At 31.4% G+C, this 20434-nt stretch overlaps 1 protein-coding gene across 1 annotated transcript in view; it reads left to right on the forward strand.

Moving 5' to 3' along the window:
• Window positions 1-20434, forward strand: part of oaf (BRICHOS-like domain-containing protein out at first) — a 701440-nt gene that overhangs the window by 628038 nt on the left and 52968 nt on the right. The window lies entirely within an intron of this gene.

The raw sequence follows: 20434 nt of genomic DNA on the forward strand, positions 1-20434 counted from the left end.
GTTTTCTTATTTTTTTGAGTTTGTACCATCGAACGAATATTATTTTCATGCGGCGGTCGTTGTATTATTCATTTATCTATCTATAATGTTGTGTTCCTAAGCTATAACCATTTAAAACTCCACCGTTATTTTACGAAAACATTCTAGAATACTATAATTTTTCTACATGTTACTAATTATGTGGCAATATGATTTATATGCAACAGAAAGAATTTAAGGAAACAGGAAGATTTACATAAGGTTTATTAAATACTTAAATTTTACTTTCTCAGCTATAGCGATTTTATGCCGCTATAGTCGCTAGATTTGGTATTTTTTTAAGTTTGTGCCTTAAAGTGACATTAATAAAATAAAAATTGCTTTAATAAATAGTAATCTGTGAAAAAGACTTTTATTCCAATGCTTCCAAGTCCAAGATATCTATTTTTGTCAAACCGAAATTTGTGCGTATGGTACATATGTTTGTATAACATGTGTTTGGTCTTATAATTCTGGACCCCGTTGTCCAGTTTTCTTCACATTTGTTAGTCAGGTGCTAACTATGTAATCTATGTAACCTACTACCTTCAGGGGGAAAAGTATAAAATATTTGCAAAATTTGAAAAAAGAGTTTTGGCCGAAATAAAATTTCAAAATCTTTGCTGGGGTCTTTAGCAAAATGTTTCTGGTACAGAAGGTTTTTTTATCAAGATCACAAATTACCAAAATTTATATTTGATATTTGGGGACTCCCTCCCCAAAAAAATCGCGTTATATGTATATATTTTTTAACTACAGTGGATTCCAAATAATCGGTTCACTTCGGGACCGAGACGGTGTGGTCTTACTGAACGGCTGCCCCTATTAAGCGTTATTAACAAAAAATGAGAAGATATACACAAATATAGTGCAGTACATAATATTATTAAACACGATTTAAGGTCTTATTATTAAAAATTCTCTTTATATAATGTTTCATAACCATTAAATTATTGAATTTTTTTTGTAACTTTACATCATTAATAAAAAAAAAAAAGCTGACAACACAATTGCAGGACTTTCCCATCACACGACTTTTTTCTAATACACGGCTTACATATACATACACACGCAATTTAAAATATTTATCATTTTATTTTTATTTTTCTAATCTATTATCACCACTTAGAGATTATTTTCTTTTCAATTAATTTTACAGGAATGTATTTATTTATTTAACTTATTATAATAAAATTAGAAATATATATTTTTCATAAAAGTGTGAAAAAAAGAATTCATAATTGTAGTTATTTTCCAATAAAAAGGGATTATTTTTATGATAAAGATACATACAAAGCTTAAAATGATTTAACTGAATAAACTTTCTGGCGTAGCCATTAATTTTTCAAAAATGAATCATTTTTTTTAATTATCTCAAGCCAGTATCAATTTTATTGACATCTATTTTCACTGTTATAAAATTAAACAGACACTATAATCAGGTATCAGGATTATTGTGATACGTGTTTGTGGTATTTAAATTAACATTATTTTAGATAATTATTTATAGTTTATTGTAATCATTGATTACTATGTTATCATAGTAAATTAAAAAAAAGCTGATCTTATTTAATTTTAGTTATTTTTTTTAACCAGTCTCTTGTGCTTGAGTACTGAAATACCCGATGATGAAATTACACTATAAAAATCCTGGATCATCCGGAAATAAGCCAGAAAAAGTAAACTTTTACACCGGAATCTAATTTTTTTATTATAGAACAATTTTTAAAACAATAAAATACTATTTTATTTTAATTATTTAACAGTTTTTCACATTGATATCTTCTTTGATTTATCTTATTATTGTTGTAATTATCTTATATATGCACATTTATCGAACTTTTAAGGGTTTTGATTGTTTTTTTTTTTTTTGGCTGTCTATGCTGGATTGTCAAAAATTAAAAAAATATGTCTTCAAGAAAGAGAAGTAACCTTTCTTACTGTTCAAAGTTTGCTAAAAAAATGAAGATATCTCGGTAATCCGAAACAGCTGAAGTGTGTGATTCCCGGTTGATCAAGAGCGCTACGCTCAGACTAGAACTGCAATAAATTTTCAATGCGAGTTGCAGTTAAATTCCTCACGAATTCATACTGATGTCATTATATAGCTACTATGGTTACATAAGGATAAAAGTAAATTAGAGCTCCCTGTATAAACGGGAAGGGTGAGCGATGAAAGTTCTGACCGGCTACGTTATGTTATAAAAATGGCAAGACCTTTTATATGTATTAATCAGTAAACTAGTACAAATTTGTAATGTATATTTTATGATTAAATAATAATAAATAATGCTTTATTCTCTCTTTGAATATCACTCTATTAATTCGTTTTTCTGTTTTCTTTTGAAAGCGTATTATAAACTGAAATGTATTATAATTCTTATATGTTTTACGAAAGAACATGTACTCGTTAATTTTAGTTATGAGTTTATTAAAATAAAATTTTAAGCAGGAATCAATTAGTATGCGATTGGTAGTCGTATAATTTAAGGTTATTATTTTTTAAGTGGATCTGTTTCAAACAACTTCCAAATTTTTGGTTTTGAATAGTAGAATCCAAGATAAATTTTAAAATCATAAAATTATTGTTGTTTTTACGATAATATTTATTAGATCATTTATGATAGACATGTCTCTGGGTTTAAACTCCTAAAATAATTGTAGTATAACTATTTCCTGAAATAAAATAATAATAAAGTTGACCTTTAAAATGAAAACTGATATATAAAACAGTATGATTTTTGTGGATGTTCGAATGACCTTTTGTAATACTCATGAAGGTCGTTGATCGGAAAAATAAAATGTGGTTTTAACTTATAAAAAGATAATTTAGAATGCGAGTCGCTTTTGATTTTAAATTAATGTATTTTATATAAATGAAGTAATAAAGAAAAGCAATTAAAATTAAAAATCCATCTAGGTATTATTTAAAATATTAATAAAAATGTTAAATAGCAATCTCTCTGAAACAAAAAATCAAAGTATAATTAAAATTACGATGCTAATAAATGCAATTTATTATTACTTACTAATCTCTAATCTCTAAATGCATATATATAAATCCTTTGTTTCGTTTTTTTTTAAACGTTGTATAACCATCATCAAAATGTTAATTAAAAAAAAGATATATATATATATATATATATATATATATATATATATATATATATACAGAGTGAGTCAAAAGTAAGAAATTTCCTCAACAACTTTAAAACCGTTTCAGATAAATACTATAACATTCAGGATAAGGTATCGGTCAATTGCTTTACGTTTTGACGAGAAATAGAATTTCAATCCCTATTTGGGGATGGCCCAAGGGTTGTAACTGAAATATTTTAAATGGTAACACGCATTGCTTGATACAGCATTTTAAAGGTCTCTTAAGATAAGAAATATGGTATAAAATAAAAAGTTGGTACAATGTCTGTATCCAAAATGGCGGCGGGATGAAGTTTGGATTTTGAAAATTAATAAATTTAATAAGTTCAAATAATAAAGTTAAATGAAAAGAGATGAAACTGAATTAAATTAAAATTTAATCTAATTTAATTAAAATTTATTTTAAAAGTTAAATTTTAATTAAACATTTTTTTTAACACCAAATTTTTTTAATTCCAATTTAACGAGTAAATAAAAAAAAAATTGTTGCCTAACATGTTGATTAGCTGATCATTGAGGTTGCATACCATTGTTGAAAAAAATAAATGGTTACTTCATTGTTGTGTTGTATTCCATTTAGTGTTTCATTACTACACTGTTAATTTCTTATGAGAATTTATTGTGATCGGTTGGCTGATTGATTTTGTCTACCTTTACCGAATTTGTAAGCCACTTTGATTATTTACATCTTTTTTTACCTTTTTTAAATTGTTTTTTATCGATTTAATTTTTTCCGTGCTATCATGTCGGTTAATGAGCAGGAGAGGGTCACATTTTTAATGATGAGGGGCTTTGGTGATAGAGGAAGGTCTTATAACCTTTGTGAGTAGTTTTCAATGCGACATTAAATAATCGTAACCCTATTTAAAAAGGTACTTTGTCAAAAACCGTCGAATGATTTGAAGAAACAGGGAGCATTAATAATAGGGAAAACCAGGTAGGCCTAAATGTGGAACAGATAATAACAAATCGTTAGAGATTATGCAAGAATTTATTGAGAATCTTTTTTTCTCTACTCGAACAACAGTACGAGAACATAGCATTAGCCGAAGTTCAATGATTCGAATATTAATACCTAAAAATCTCAAACCCTTCAAAATTCGTCTGATGAAAGAACGTAATGAACGTGATTACGATCGAAGACTTGAATTCTGCGAAATTACGATGAACAATATTTTTACAGATCCTAATTCATTAAACAATATAATTTTTATCGATGAGGTCACATTTTTTTTAAAATGGCAATGTAAATCCCAATAATTGTCGATACTTCCTTTTTAGCCTCCGGGAATTACCGTCAAATATTACTTCAGAGGATGATTTGTATGACTGTAAATGAAGTATAATCTTGTACATTCTCAGTTCAACCATTCCTGAGACGTGTGGTTAATTGAAACCCAACCACCAAAGAGCACCGGTATCCACGATCTCGTATTCAAATCCGTGTAAAAATAACTGACTAGGAATTGAACGCTGGAACTCTCGACTTCCAAATCAGCTGATTATTTGTTGCGTCCTGGGAGTTCCTATTTTCCACGGAAGTTGCATGTAGTCTGTCCCTGACAACCTTAAACTTGAAACTCGATATAAGTTACGGTGTGATTACTATTATTGGAATGTGATTATAATACACAGAAAGACATTTAATATATTTCAATATATATAATTTTAAATAAATAACTTGTTTCATCATCCGAGAATATTTTTGCAATGCAGTTGGGATCATTTGTTTAAGTTCCGTTATTTTGTTCGAAAATTACTAATTTCCTTACTGAAAAATTATGTAATAATCGAAAAATGTGTTAGAACGTAAATGCATGCAAGCATGCATCGAAGAAATACAATATTTTAAATTTATTCCGTCGTTACTTTGAATATATTTAATCACAACAAGCATCTTCGACATGCGGATATTGTAATAAGTAACTAAACGTTCATATGTAAAATAAGTAGACGAAAAAAGCTGAGAAGCACATATCTGTAAAAACAGATATCCGTTAGATGTCATAATTTTTTTTAAATTTTATGAAGTTTTATACGAATATATGTGCTAGATTAGTTTTTAAATCGAATTTTAATTTTTCTGCGGTAATTATCATGTATATGTGGATCTTGATTATAATGTCACTTTGGGCACCAGAATTTAAAGATTTTTTATATTTTTTTACGGTGAAATGTTCTATTTTAAATTGTATTTTTCATTTTACATTATTTTTAATTGTATTACTGTAGTTTTTTTTTTTACATACAGTGTTCGTCATTTTTTCCTAAAAGAAAAACGTATAGGCCCGTGTGTACGAACATGTGTTTGGAAATTAGTATTAACGTGTAAAACGTTGTATATATGTCCAGCATTAAAGATTCTATCTACGGTAAGTTATTTAAGTTTTAAAATTGTTTTTATACGAACAAGAAGAAGGACAAGCTGTTAATTTGAACTCAAAATTAATTAAAAACCGTCTCTGCTTTTCTCAGTTCAACTTCTAAATTAAACTTCTGCACACAAAAATTTCCTTTATTAAGTAAAGAACGTCTGCTGAAAACTGAAAACTTTTTCATTTTTTCTTTCTTTAGTCATTTAAGACTACTCGTTCTTCATTTACATACATTATTCGTCTGTTTTTATTCTATATATAAAATAAACATAATTTGCATTACAATTTACATATAGCCTGGGTACTGATACTCTTTTTGCTAATCTAAGCAGGAGTAGTCATATGAATTCTATTTAAAAAGTGATGTCAAGGCGTCTATTGTTTCATAATTCAAGTGAGAATTAACCGATTTTGATGAGGTTTGTGTTAAATACTAGCATATGGCTTTGAAAAGATAATACTTTACTAAAGCGAAGTAAATTAAGTGAAGTAATTTTTTCAATTTTGTTTATGAAAGCTTTGATAAAATACTTACGTGTAATTAAAAATCGGTGAACATATTAACAGTCATTTTTATTTATCGTATAATTATTCACTGTATTTTTCGTCTCAGTGATTAGTCAATAGATACTTTTCTTTCTTTCTTTTTTCTGTTTAGCCTCCGGTAATGAATGGAGGATGAATGAAGATGATACGTATGAATGTAAATGAAGTATAGTCTTTTACAGTGTCAGTTCGACCATTACTGAGAAGTGTGGTTAATTGAAACCCAACCACCATAGAACATCGGTATCCACGATCTAGTATTCAAATCCGTGTAAAAATAACTGACTTTACTAGGACTTGAACACTGAAACTCTCGACTTCCAAATCAGCTGATTTGGGAAGACGCATTCACCACCTAGACCAATCCGGTGGGTTAGTCAATAGATACTGGAACAGTGTTAATTGTTGCCCGGCGGATACATCGATCATTAGCTCATTATCCAGGTAGTTGTACTTCCGAAAGGGAAAGGATCTGGATCTATTACAACGTGGTATGTTGTTATTGTTCTTGGCTTAGTACAATAACCAGTGATATTTTTTTTTTTTAATGTCAGCTGTAAAAATGTTTTTACTGGCTTATAAACAAGGTAATACATTTAATACATATTACATACTTTTAATTTTCTAGCGTGACACTGGGAATTACAAAGGGTGTTTATAAAATAGGGTCTATTTTGGATTTGGCGCCTATATACGCATTGTAAACATATGTCGCTTGCGTAGTTCGGTTATTTCAATCAATATTCAGCTATTTGCAACAGTAGTTAATTTTTTTTTTTTGTTTGTATTCATCCATTTATAATGATTGCTACAATCCGTGATCCCGCTAATATTACTTTATCAGTTAATTGAATAATTGCAAAACATTTTGAAGAATGTAATGTTACAAATTAATGTTGGACTCGGCCAATCAGACAAAAAGTAACTTCGGACTCCTTGATCCCGCCAATAGTAAAATTAAGACTAATCCGATTTTAGATGGTAAAAAATAATTCTGCCGCTGAAATTTACAGCCAAATTTGTGACGTTTACGAGCCGAATTTTATCAATGACGCTAAAGTAAGACAGTAATGCTCCGTTCATTTCGAGAAGGGCGACGAGCCTTCAGCCGGCCATCAGTAACAACGGCTTGTTTGATTAAAAAAGTTGACGAAAACATTCGAGAAAACTGGCGCTTCATCGTGTCACAGTTGTCATTGATTTTTCACACCATTTTTGATTTATGAAATTTTGACTGAAAAATTTGGCTACAAAAAAATTGTGAGCTAGTTACGCCCCGCAGATGTTAATTGACACAGACAAGGAATGGAAACGTCTTCCTGCAGCGCATGAAATTTTGCGGCGTTATAAAAATGAAGGTGATGAATTGTTTGATCATATTGTTACCGGAGATGACACTTGGATTTCTTATTAGAATATTGAGATGAAGCAGCAGTCGATGCGATGGCAGAATTCATTATCTCCTAAACTGGAGAAGTTCAGATAAGAATTTTCGGTCAAGAAGCTATGGCTATTGGTTTTTTTTGCGGGGGGGGGGGCAAAAAGGGTGTCTTACTTGTCGAATTTAGTGATTGCGGTTATACTGTGAATACCAATATTTATTGATAAACATTAAAATATCTTAGAAGAGCTATAAAAAACAAAAGATGTGGGATGCTATACTGCGGGATGTTAGCTCCCAGCGATTATTTTCTTTTTCTTCATCTGGCTTGCATTACAAAGATTCTACAATGATGACGAATTGTAAAATGGCGTTATTGCGTAGTCATCCCACTTCAAAAAAAAAAATAAAAAAAAAAGGGTTAAAAATTTCACATTTTCATGTGTCAAAAAAAAAATGATCAAAATTTTACTTTTCTTATAACTTCTGATCCAATAAAATTACTTTCTAGGCTTTCCTTTCGGCCATCCTTTTTTACGTTTCTCCATTCTTCTGACGGCCTCAACCTCTGATGACAGCGTATCTGAGGCCTCAGACATGGCATCGTCTTCCTCTATTTCGGATGCCAGTGACGTTCTTCGGCTGACGTCAGTTGATGAAACTTTCGCCGGCGCTGTTAGCATCTTTGCTAAAGAATCTAAATTAATGTGCGATGATGTCTCCGCGGCGGAAGAGCCGGACCCTATCTCTACTGCAGTACTGGGTCCGGCTGAAATAGATGCTCTCACCGAAGCTGGTCTTTGCGCTTTGGGAGGCTCTATTGGTACAGGTTTTATTTCATCTGCGCCTGGTGCTTTTTCTATAATAACTTGCACCTCTGTTTCCGCAGATTCAGGTTTTCTTGTCACAATTTCTTTGGATTTGTGACTACACGACGGAGCGGTCTGTTTCTCTTTGTCAGATAAATCAAGATTTTTAATTCTTACACAAGTTGGTGACTTTACAATCGCAGATTTAGCTGGTTTTTTAAACGGCGCTGGTGTGTCTCTCATGTCAACGGCGTCAGTCCGGGGATGAGCCTTCTCATCTTTACTTTGTTTTCTCTGATGAGTCGACTCAATCTTTGAATCAATGATTCTTTCAATCATCGTCGCAAGACTTGGTGCCATCGTGTTAAGCAACTGCTCCACATTAATTTTAGATGTGGAAGGAGCAGCCGCTGCTTCTGCATAAGAAGTCGATGGTCGTGGTGTACGCTTATTAACAATCTTCTTTGCTTCAGGATAGCTTACCTTCTGAAGCGTTTTAACTTCCTGAATTGCTGTTTCTAATTTATATGTAGGGCAGTTTCTTGAACGACAATTGTGATGCCCTTTACAGTTAACGCAGGTTTGAGGGTCTTTACATGGGTAACCCTCATGTGTTTTCTCTCCACATATACATATTTCCTGCGCTTCACATCTTGCTGCTGTGTGTCCGAATCGTTGACACTTAAAACATCTCATCGGCTGCGGGATAAAAGCTCGTACATCAAGCCGATGGATGCCAGCTCGTACCTTTTCAGGAAGATTCGGCCTATTAAATGTCAAAACATGCGAGGCCGAAGGAAGAATCTCACCATTTCTTCTCATAGTAAGTCTGCGACATTGAGTTACTCCCTGACTCGACATTTCTTGTACAATTTCTTCTTCTGTGCAATTAAGAAGATCGCGACAAACAACTCCTCTGGATGAGTTCAGTGTGCTATGCGGTTGGACAGAAACCGCAAATTCACCGATCTTCTTCAACGCCAAAACTTTCTGGCTTTGCATGTCGTTGATGGTTTCGACATGCAATCCATTAAAAGTCTTACGAATATCCTTGACAGGACCACCAGCACAATTTGTAACTTCTCTTGCGATAAGGAATGGACTAACTTTTTGAAAGTTTCCATTCTCCCTTGTAATAATTAAAAATCTTGACTTTGGTGCGCTATAGCCAAAAAGACTTTTCTTTAATTCTTTACTAATCCTATCAGCATCTTTCTTTATACTATCAGATTCTTTACTTTTTTTCCTCTTCGCTTGCGGCGAATCGGAGGTTTCTAAACGAGGGTGTTTACGTGCACCCTCTGCCACGTTTGAATGTTCAATATTCATGAACAGTGGATCCCTTCTGTAGCAAGGCTAGCCGCTGGGGTACACCCCCACTCCAGGGCTACTAACCTTGGAGGTCCTATCCGGTACTCCGGTGGAACCGGCATATGTCCTGGCAGAGAGCGGATGCGCAGTCTCTGCACTGACTCCAGGCTCCTACTCACCGAAGCTTTCAGAGCTCCCATGCACCGACATACATGGGCACCATTGCTACATGCTTGCCATCGCAGGGGGCATGTGGACAACGGAAGGGTCTCCGTTACACCTGCAATAACATTGACCCTGGCCGCCACATCGCCAGCTCTAAGAGTGGTATGAATCCATTTCCAAAATCGTTTGTTATTCCATTTCCTGCAGGTAGCCAAAAATCCAGTCCGTTTAGTGACCTGAAGTTGGAACCAGGTCAAACTTAACAAGGCATAACCGAGGAATTTACTCGGAACCCCGTTAGCCAGCTATAAGTGATGTACAAAGGTACAGCTGTTACCGCCCTGGACGTGGAACATAGATGTTGTGTTCCGGACGTGGGGATTATCTACCTCAGGGCATAGATATTTTTAATTTCCTAATACATTGTAATTCATATTACTCTTAACGACTAACTTAAAGCGGCAAAATGACATTTCCTTGATCTTAGTTGGTACAAAAAATTATGCATTTTTCAGTAGAAGATATCCCAAAATTTTTAAATCCAGTCCTAAAATATTGAGTTTTTTAAATTTAATTTTAATTTTATTATTCTTGTTAGTAATAAAATAACCTAAAATAACCTATCATTCTATTTTGGATGAAATGAATTTAAAAAGATGATAAAATGGATTGTTATAAAAGATTTTAAAATAAAAATTAATTTAATTAAGATGACGTAGTTTTATGCTTTTGTAACTTATGAAGGAATTAACTTTTGTTTTAAGACTTCCAATTTTTTTTTCATTTTTCATTTTATGCTTTTTCTTTTTTTGCTTTAAAAAGAGAATTCTTTTTAATACAAAAATCACGTTTATGGGATTCTGCTAAGCAAAAGAAAAAATGTACGTATAATCTTCTTTTTTTTCAGATTATATTTATATAAATTTAATCTGACAAGCAGGTTTTTATTTTTATTATTATCCATTAAAACTGATGGTGTTAGAAAATATAGTAATATGTTAACCTTTGATATGCCTATATGGCATTTTCTATATCGTTAATATCAATTTATACCTTGTGGATATATTAAATGATAGTTTATCTTTTTCACATTATTCAAAAGTTTATTTCTTTCAATATCCTGAATTACTTAATCAATTTTTTTAAATGTGTTATATATATATATATATATATATATATATCTTTTTTATGCTGTATTTATAAATTCATTTCGCGTTAGATTTACCGAATTAACGTAAAATATATGTAGAAATATGTATTTACTTTTCTATGGGTAGTAATGAAAATATATTTTTATTCACTCAGCGATACTCAGTGCCTGTGGAGACGGAAGTATGTCTGTAATTATCAGAACGGTGGTTGAATTTTGATTTCGCACAGACTTTTTTTGAAGAAAAGTACGGCATTACTTTTGGTCGCACGATGCGTTTGAGGGTAGGGGTGAAACTGAAACTTCTTTACGTTTTTAGGTATGAGGAGAACGAAAATACCATTTACTTAAAATGTAATTTCCTTTATTTATAACTAAAACTACTAAATCAATTTTATTGAAATTTAGATGCGCTGTAGCATTGTATCTGAGGTTATGTATGTGAAAATTTGATGAAGATTGATTGAGTCGTTGCGCAAGCGTTTATTTTTTAAATAAAAAGAAAAAAGCTATTTTAATTAGTAATCAGATATCTTATCTTAATAAAAGTGTTTGTATACATTATAAATGGATATTTATTTGTGTTCTTTTCGAAGCTGTTGGTTGTTAAAAATTGTTTATATAAAAAATGTATAATTGTAATATATGTAATATAAGAGAGCTTCCTTATATAATTACCTTTTGATAGGAGTTTTTATGTTAGTATGTTTGCCCATCTGGTTTTCTTCATAGTTTCTAATCTTTTATCTTACACCCTTTTCACGTTTTCTCATCTGCTACTCTTTTATATTTTTTTCAATAAAAATAGGTTTGTGGAATTCTTTATCTCTGTGATGAAAGAAAAAGAAATGGACGGTTATACTACTGTTTAATGTGCAATTAAGCACAGACGTTATTTTAACGTTGCCTTATTTGACGAAAGAATTAAAAGAGAAACGAGGATTAAGTTGGATTTTGGTTATTTTCAGAACTTCATTAGACCACAAATTATTCTTATAATTTTTTTCCAACCCTTTTTTTTTGTTTGAGAGTGGTATGAAGTCCATATGACGGGTGAAGGAGAACTGTAGATCTGTTTCCACCAGTGCTTTTATTATGAATTAATGTGGATCCATTAGAATAGGGAAGAAATAATAACAATAATAATAATAATAATAGTTTGAGAACGGAATGATAAAGAAAAGACTGAGGAAGAGCGAAATACAGTAGAAAGAGAAAGACGTAAAGCTGTAGTGTTAGAAACAAAAGGATAAATTAACACAGAGTATTTTAATCCACCTCTCCTACTCATTCCTCTCACCAAAAATACTCTTTTACCCCATCATACTGTCTTGGCCCAGTCAGTCTAGCTTTCTCTTGCAATAACGGCACTTTTCACTGACGTCACTGCTGTGTCTGTCAAAACCATCTTTCCCTGCTCTTCACAACTACGCTGCTTTGAGCGCCCTTTGCATATTGTCTTCTCACCTTAATAGTCCCTTCAGACTTATCCTAAAATTCTCACCGGTTTCTCCCCTCTCCCTAAACACCTCATGATCTTCCTCGTTTCTTCTTGTTTTATTTCATAGAAAATTTGCTTTTTGAAAACCTATTACGAATTATCATTTGTTTAATATTCGTTTCTTTATTTTAACTTATTTTAACCCTTTTTTTTAGTGTTAAATTTAAATTAATATTATCATTTAATTATAGAAAAATATTTATTTTTTAAAATACATAGTTTCTTCTTAATTAATACCTGTTAATTTATTTTAAAAAGTATAAATAATTATCTTGCTCACTTCTTATATTATTTTTCGGTTGAGTATATTTGAATACTCAATGATGCTTAATTAATCTTCTTCTTCTTTTTCCTGAAGATTACTTACGTCTAGTACGCATTTGTAAAAGTTTATTATAGCCTACTTTATTTCGGAACTATTTATAATGCTTTAATCAGTGAAATTTGAGGTGACAAAAATGTAATTAGAAGTCAACTAAACCAAGCTATTTGACTACTAATTTTAGATAAGCATAACGTGGAAAATTATTATGAAAAAATTGTGAAATAAAATAGAAAAATTACCATACATTTAAAAAATGTACGTTGAAACGTTTTAAAAAGCATTATAGAATGATGTTTTATTAATTTAATTATTTATATGTGTTGTATTTTTGGTTTTATTTATATTTCCCTAGTACAGGGTCATTCACGGGTTGAAAACTAGATCGTGGATACCGGTGTTCTTTGGTGGTTGGGTTTCAATTAACCACACATCTCAGGTATGGTCGAACTGAGAATGTACAAGACTACACTTCATTCACACTCATACATATCATCCTCATTCATCCTCTGAAGTATTATCTAAACGGTAGTTACCGGAGGCTAAACAGGAAAAAGAAAGAAAAGAAAGGGTCATTCACGGGAACCGGATGTTTTTAAAATAATCATAAAAAATTGAATATTTACTTTAAAAAAGTTTTATTGGTACTGCTGAAACACTTGTTAAATCAAAGCATTTGTTACTTACTCATGAACGAAAAATTATGTCCTGCAAGTGATGTCCATTTTGGGCAATACATTGTTGTAGCCTTTCACGGTAACCGGCCTCAATTCTTTGCAGCATGTCTACATCAATCTGGGTGATGTGATGACGAATTGCGATCTTTAGGTCCTCCAATGTACGCGGTTTATTGCCGTACATCAGCGATTTCAGAAACCCCCACAGAAAAAAACCACAACTACTCAAGTCGGGGGACCGAGGGGGCCAAGGAATGTTGCCGAATCTGGAAACGATCCGTCCCGAAAACAAGTTACGGAGAACAGCCATCGTTGCCCTCGCTGTGTGCGCTGTAGCTCCATCCTGCTGGAATAACACATTTTTGAAAATTGATTCCCCGGTTTCGGAACTCAGGGATGAAAAACGTATTCAACATCGCAATGTAACGATCAGCTGTTTCAGTTACGGCAGCGTCATTTTCTTCAAAAAAATATGCTCCAATAACACCGACCTTTCCTATTGCAAAGCAGACAGTCACCTTTGGGCTATGAAGTGGTCTCTCGTGAAGCTGATGTGTTTCTTTCTGCCCAATACCGGCAATTATGTTTGTTGACGAAGCCATTCAGATGAAAATGGGCTTCGTCACTCATTAACAATAACAAATTTTCATTTTCTTCAAAAACGGTAAGCATTTGTCGACAAAATTGTAATCGCTGCGTGAAATCTTTCTCGTTTAACCGCTGCACGACGGCTTTCTTGTAAGGATGGAAATGCAGGTCTGTATGCAGAATTCGTCTTACCGTACTTGTGCTCATTTGAAGCGCAGCTGAATGCCTCTGAATAGAGCGGCGTGGGCTTCTGACAATGGCTTCCCTTACTCGTTCGATGTTCTCCGGAGTGCTAGCAGTTCGTCGGGGACCCGGTGGTTTTTTCTTCAATATTGAACCGCTTGTTCGAAGGTTGTTTACCCATCGCAATATTATGTTACGAGAAGGGACACTTGCATTACGATGGATGTTAAACTGACAGCGGAAATCTCACTGAACAGCAGTTACGGATTCGTCGTTTCGCACAAAACTGTCATACGCGTACAGGCGCCGGTCTAGCGTCCACGGCTCCATCTCAACGACTAAAATGTAAAGGCTATGAACAAAGGAAACGTCAGACACCAGCCACGTGCCCCTCCCACCACGAAACCCCGAGTTCAACCCACTTCAAAAACATCCGGTTCCCGTGAATGACTGTATTTTATTTCCATATTGCTATTTTAAAAAAATCATAGATTATACTATTATTATTGTAATAAAAATAGAATATTCTTAGATATATAAAATGTTAGGAAGATATGTTTCTTTTCTTTTTATAATTTTATACTTTTAATTATTTATATGTTGTATTTGGAATATTGTGTATTCTGCGAGGGTCTTTTTTACCGCGTGATTCATTAACAACAAATTTTTAATAACTTTGTTAATATGTTCACATATTTTCCCAACGCAGTTATTTTTTATCAATAAAAAAAATTTACATTAAACTGTTGTATTACCAGCTGATGAAAAACTTTTCGTGATTTTATCAAATAACTCTTTATTTTTGTTTTTGAGGTGTGGTGTTACAGATCGATAATAATTCTGAGCTGAGGAATAATTCTGTGAATATAGGGTCCAGATTGGATTTTTTCACACGTAAAATAGTTTAATTTCATAACACACTGAAATTTTTCTGTCGTTTGCTGATATTTACTGAGTTATTTGAAATTCAGTATCACACAATTTTGTAATATTTATTTATTTCAGAACACAGCGAAGAGACCCCTCCCCCCCCCTTACTATAGATTATTGATTTTAGATGAATTCTTATGATAAAATACTCATCTTGATCGGAATTTAAACCCAGAATCTTGCGATTAAAAGTTTAAAGGCGAAGTCATGACTCCGTGGGGGTCTTAAAACTATGCATTAAAGAAGCACATATTATTAAAAAGTATAATTAAAGTTGTTTTAACGTTCTGCCTTTTTTTTCTTAGTGTGTGTAAAGCAGTATTTGCCTAATTTAATTTTCTATTATCTCCTTTGTTTTCTATTATTACTTTTTTAGACATAAACTAGATTTTTATAAAAAAATTCAGTATATGGTGTCATTTAAAATATTTTTGGATAAGTAAGTCTAATTAAATTATAGTTAAAATAATTTTTTCTGGCTCGCTGGAAAATCAATTTGAAGGCATTCAAATTATCAGTTTTTTATTTAAACCTTTCATTTTATTGGAAATGACCATAAAATTTAATCTTCTTCTTGAGCAATTACACTTGCACATTTAGATATTTATTTTCATTATTTAGCCGAATATTTATTTGTTTTTTTATGTATTTATTCATTGGAAACAAAAGACTGACACCCACTCAAAATCTTTTTCTTTTTTCCTTTTCTCTAATGCTTTATAAACATTATTATGTGATGAATTTCAATGTAAGCAAAATATTATTTTTATTTCAATTACGAATAGAGTTAACAAAATCGTAATCTCTTTGAAAAAAAAAACGAACAATTTTCTGTTCTGACGAAAAAACAACTTCTGTAGTTTGTTCATTATTTATTCAATTTTCCAAGAGTGGATGTTAATAAATTATACGATAAGCTAACAGACTACAAATGAGAAAAGAAATATTAAATATTTTGCCTTAAGCTTTACCTGCTTCGAGGCACTAAAAAAAAAGTTTGAGTTAATATTTGAGTTTTGTAGTTTTTACGTTAATTTCTCTAAACTGGGTTTTCTCATTGATACCATTTTTCCATCAAACGTGTCTGTTTTGCTTAAAGGAGTCTTAACTGTGTTTTAAAACAACAATTTTTTTTGTGGTTGGTTAAAATAATTTAAATTCCACCTTAATTAATTTAGAAAATTTAGAATTTAGAAAAGTAATGTACGTTGCATTTTTAATCATAACACAAGCCTATGATGTACCAGCAGGTTATGTATTATTGATTCTTGTTTATATTCAATCGATTTACCCTCGTTACATAACTACCCTACGCGTAGTTAATCAAGATATTCGAATAATAACACTTTATTTCATTAATATGAATATTCGACTACATTACCATGAACATTAAATTTTATGTATACGCTCTGTCGTTTAATAACGTTACATTAAATTGATCGGCTCTTAACACCGTCAGACTCATAGATTTATATTTTTTACCGTATTAATGCCATATTTCGTTAGTGAAGGATTCTAAAATTTTGTAGTAAGATATTCAAGAATACTTCTCATTATCGATCTAATTTATTAGATAAATCTATTATTAGATTAATTTATTATTTATCGATCTAATTTATTATAATATTTTTAATCGATAGGTTTGAAACCAGTAAAGAAATAAATTATTAATTTAGATGAGAATTTTATTAATACAATTTTTTTAATTTCAGCTTCAAAACTATTATTACTAATATTATTATACTGTGCAATGTGCACATTTTTGGTAGGAATTACTAACCAGAAGAATTTAAACCAGTGTATTATGCAGCAAGATCTATTGTTTTCACATGTTTGGGGAGTGTTAAATCACCGACGTAACACATAAATTATTGTAATTAAGAGATTTCCGGAAATTTTCGAGAAAAAATGTGCGGAAATTGCTATCTAATTATACGTAGGAAAAATCGGTGTGCCAGAAATTCCAACCTCCTTGCTCGGCTGATTTGGTCTTTTGTCTGTAAAGTACTGGGTTCGGTAGATGTGGCTTTCATAACCCACGAAATTCATTTCTAATTCGAAAAAAGTACTGCAATTTATGTTAGCCTTTTTATTAGATGTACTGAGAGATTAATTACCGTATTTATTCGAATTTCCGGGTCAAAAAATTAAAAAAAAAAATATCGAGTATATACCGGTATTTTAAACTGCAACAGATATGATAAAAAAATACGTAAATACGAAAATATTCAGAAAGTAATCATTTAATTCGTTCATTTAAATTACAATATTAATATTACATTAATAATTAATTACCGTAAGTACTAGTTTAGTTCAGAATCAGTAGGCCAGTAAAACGAAAAGAAAGTATCATGTTGAAAAGGATCATTTCAATACACTTTTTAATATGGGATTTTATTTTTAATTAATCACTGTCAATGTCTGTAGAAGAGTTACCGGTAGTCTCCACGTCGCTCTGCCAAAGGTGATCGTCTTCACTACCATCAAGTTCATTAGATATTCCGCATTTTTTAAAACTACTAATTCCGTGGAAATACTTCCCAAGCATCTTTTATCCAAACACAAATCTGGTTAAAATATGGGCGTTTGATTCTTCGTGTATTCGTGAGAAAGAAATTTTCATCAGCCATCCATTTACTGTACTGTTGTTTTAATGCAGATTTGAACGGTTTATTAATGCAGACGTCTAGTGGTTGCTATAGAGATGTCAATCCGCCTAAAATTATTACTTGGTCTGTCATACCCTTTTTTAAAATGTCTTTCACTTTATCAGTCGTATGCCCCCGATGACTATCCATTACTAGCATACCGGTATTTTTTTTTATTAAGTAATTCTTCCGCTTTTAATATTTTAATGAAAGAAATTTCCAGTGACAGTTCTAGAGTCGGTTGTATTTTTTAGTACAATTGTCTTGGCTTTATTTCTAAAATAAAGAAATTATGTATTAACATAAACTTATAATGTTTTATTTTTATTTTTATTTTTTTTACTTAAAATAAAGAAATAAAGAAAGTAATGTGATCACGAAAAGTTTCGATTTTCAGATTTCAACGGATGTATCCACATTGACCATACCTGAATCCATTTTAACTAGTTTCGACGTGATTGTCTGTATGTACGTATGCATCTCGCGTAAATTAAAAACGAATATCCGTAGGATGTTGAAATTTTGGATTTAGGACTATTGTATCATCTATTTGTGCACCTCTCCTTTTGATTATAATCTAAAGAACCAAAAAAGCCAAAAAAATTGGATTTTGGATTTTTTCTTAACTGCAGTAATAAGGCCTTATTAAGAGCTGAGGGCTTTTCAACGATATATCATAAGCGGTAGTTATTTTCATTAGTTCGAGTTATAGCCAAATAAAATTTTAAATAATGAAATATTTGGTCATACAGGGAAAGGCACATCGGTTCGCATAAGACTTTATTTCCTTTTTTTAATATTTTTTTTCTTTTAATTTAAATCTCTTGATTTATTAATAATTATTAACCTCTGATTATAAAAAAAAATATACGATAAATAATTATTCAATAACTTCAATAAAAAATATGAAAAATTATTAATAAAATAAAATTTTATGTACTTTTCTTTTAAAAAAATTGTATGTTTACGCCATTGCGTAAAGCAGTTTTTAAGTTATTTCAACTGGTTTGGTATTTGACTTATTTTCATCTAAAATTTAACAGTATTTCGATCTAATGAATATTATAATTATAAATAAGAAATTTTTTCATACACTGAAATTAATGCATTCCATTCAACAAACATATAAATATATGCTTAGTTGATTTTTATTTATGACTTTTGTATTGATTATATATTAAGATTTAATTCTGTATTATTTCATGTGTATAATGTTTAAAAAAAAATAAAATGAAGAACAACAACTAAACGTAAACATGTTACATTCACTCGGCTCCTTTCGGATGCACTCGGCGCCTGACGATTTAAGGCTCGTCACAGTTCACTCGGCTTCTTTCGGATGCTCTCGGCGCCTGACGATTCGGCGGCTCCTCACCATTCACACAGCTCCTTTCGGTTGGACTCGACTTCTATCGACATCCCTCGGCTCTTTACAGTTCACTCGGCTCCACTTACCCTATATAAGCCGGCTCGCCACTAGACTCAGGTCACTTCTTCCACTTCTACTTCTTCGTCACTCTCAGCAGTCTCTCGTTGTGGTCACTCCCCGTCGTCTCTCTCAAACCATAGTCTCTCTCTGGCCATCGTTGCTGATCATCATCTCTGTGCATTCATATGCATCGCCTTTGTGCATTCATATTCGTCGGTTCAGTTATTACAAACCAGCCAAATTCATCGAAGCAGGATCTTTCCAAACTGGTTATAACAAAGTGTTACCTCTGTATTTTCTGATAGACCACTGTAGATTACGCCAAGGATAAACTGTATGTATGTATGTGTACTTTAATTCACGAGTTCATTTTTACAAAATAATGTGTGATTAAGGCAAATTAAAATGATTAATTATTTATTATATTAAACAGTTGTGTTATTAGTAAAATTAGTGAAATACTCAATTAATTGTACATTATTATTTTGAAATTCAAGATTGGCTTAAAAAACCATTTCTTCATTAAAGCGTACTCATGAAAGGTGGCTTAGATAAAGGTTGAGTTATTATTTTTCATGAGTGACATATTTTATATGTTATTAATGATAACTATTATTAATAATATTCTGGTTGTTCATTAAAGGTCTTTGTTTAAAAGTCAGTTGCTGAGGGTAAATTACGTTTTTACTTGAAATGTTTTCAAATAGTGACTCTAACATTTAATTTAATTTAATTTGTTAACTGCAGAGATTAATTCTTATTTATTCATGAACTGAATTCATATTACTTTTCTTAAATTAATATAAAGAAAATAACTCCTGAAGTGAAGTTATGTTTTTGGACTTCTTTGTAATTAATATTGTGATTTGTTCTAGTAATATTTATTGCTTTTGTATTCCATCTTGTACTTTGAATAACAATGTATTTAGTTCTTTGAACTGTTTTTAGACTCGTATTTAATACAAAAGATTTTCAAAATAATTATTTGAGAAATGTATATGTATGTATATGTCATGTATTATTACAATTGATATGTTGATTTCAGATGATATTTCTTATATAAGTTCTGTTTAGGATTAAGTTAAATTTATTTCGTAATTTCATTTAATTTTTTAAGGTTCTGCTTTAAAGAAAAGGTTGAATTTGTTTTTCATTCTGTTAAAAATAAAGTCCAATATTCTTTTGGCAAAAACGAGCTGTGTAATTTTATTTTTTTAACTTGCCCCAACAGTGTATATGTAA

The sequence above is a fragment of the Lycorma delicatula genome, chromosome 6 (genome assembly GCF_047948215.1).
Source record: "Lycorma delicatula isolate Av1 chromosome 6, ASM4794821v1, whole genome shotgun sequence".
In the NCBI taxonomy this organism is placed as follows: Eukaryota; Metazoa; Arthropoda; class Insecta; order Hemiptera; family Fulgoridae; genus Lycorma; species Lycorma delicatula.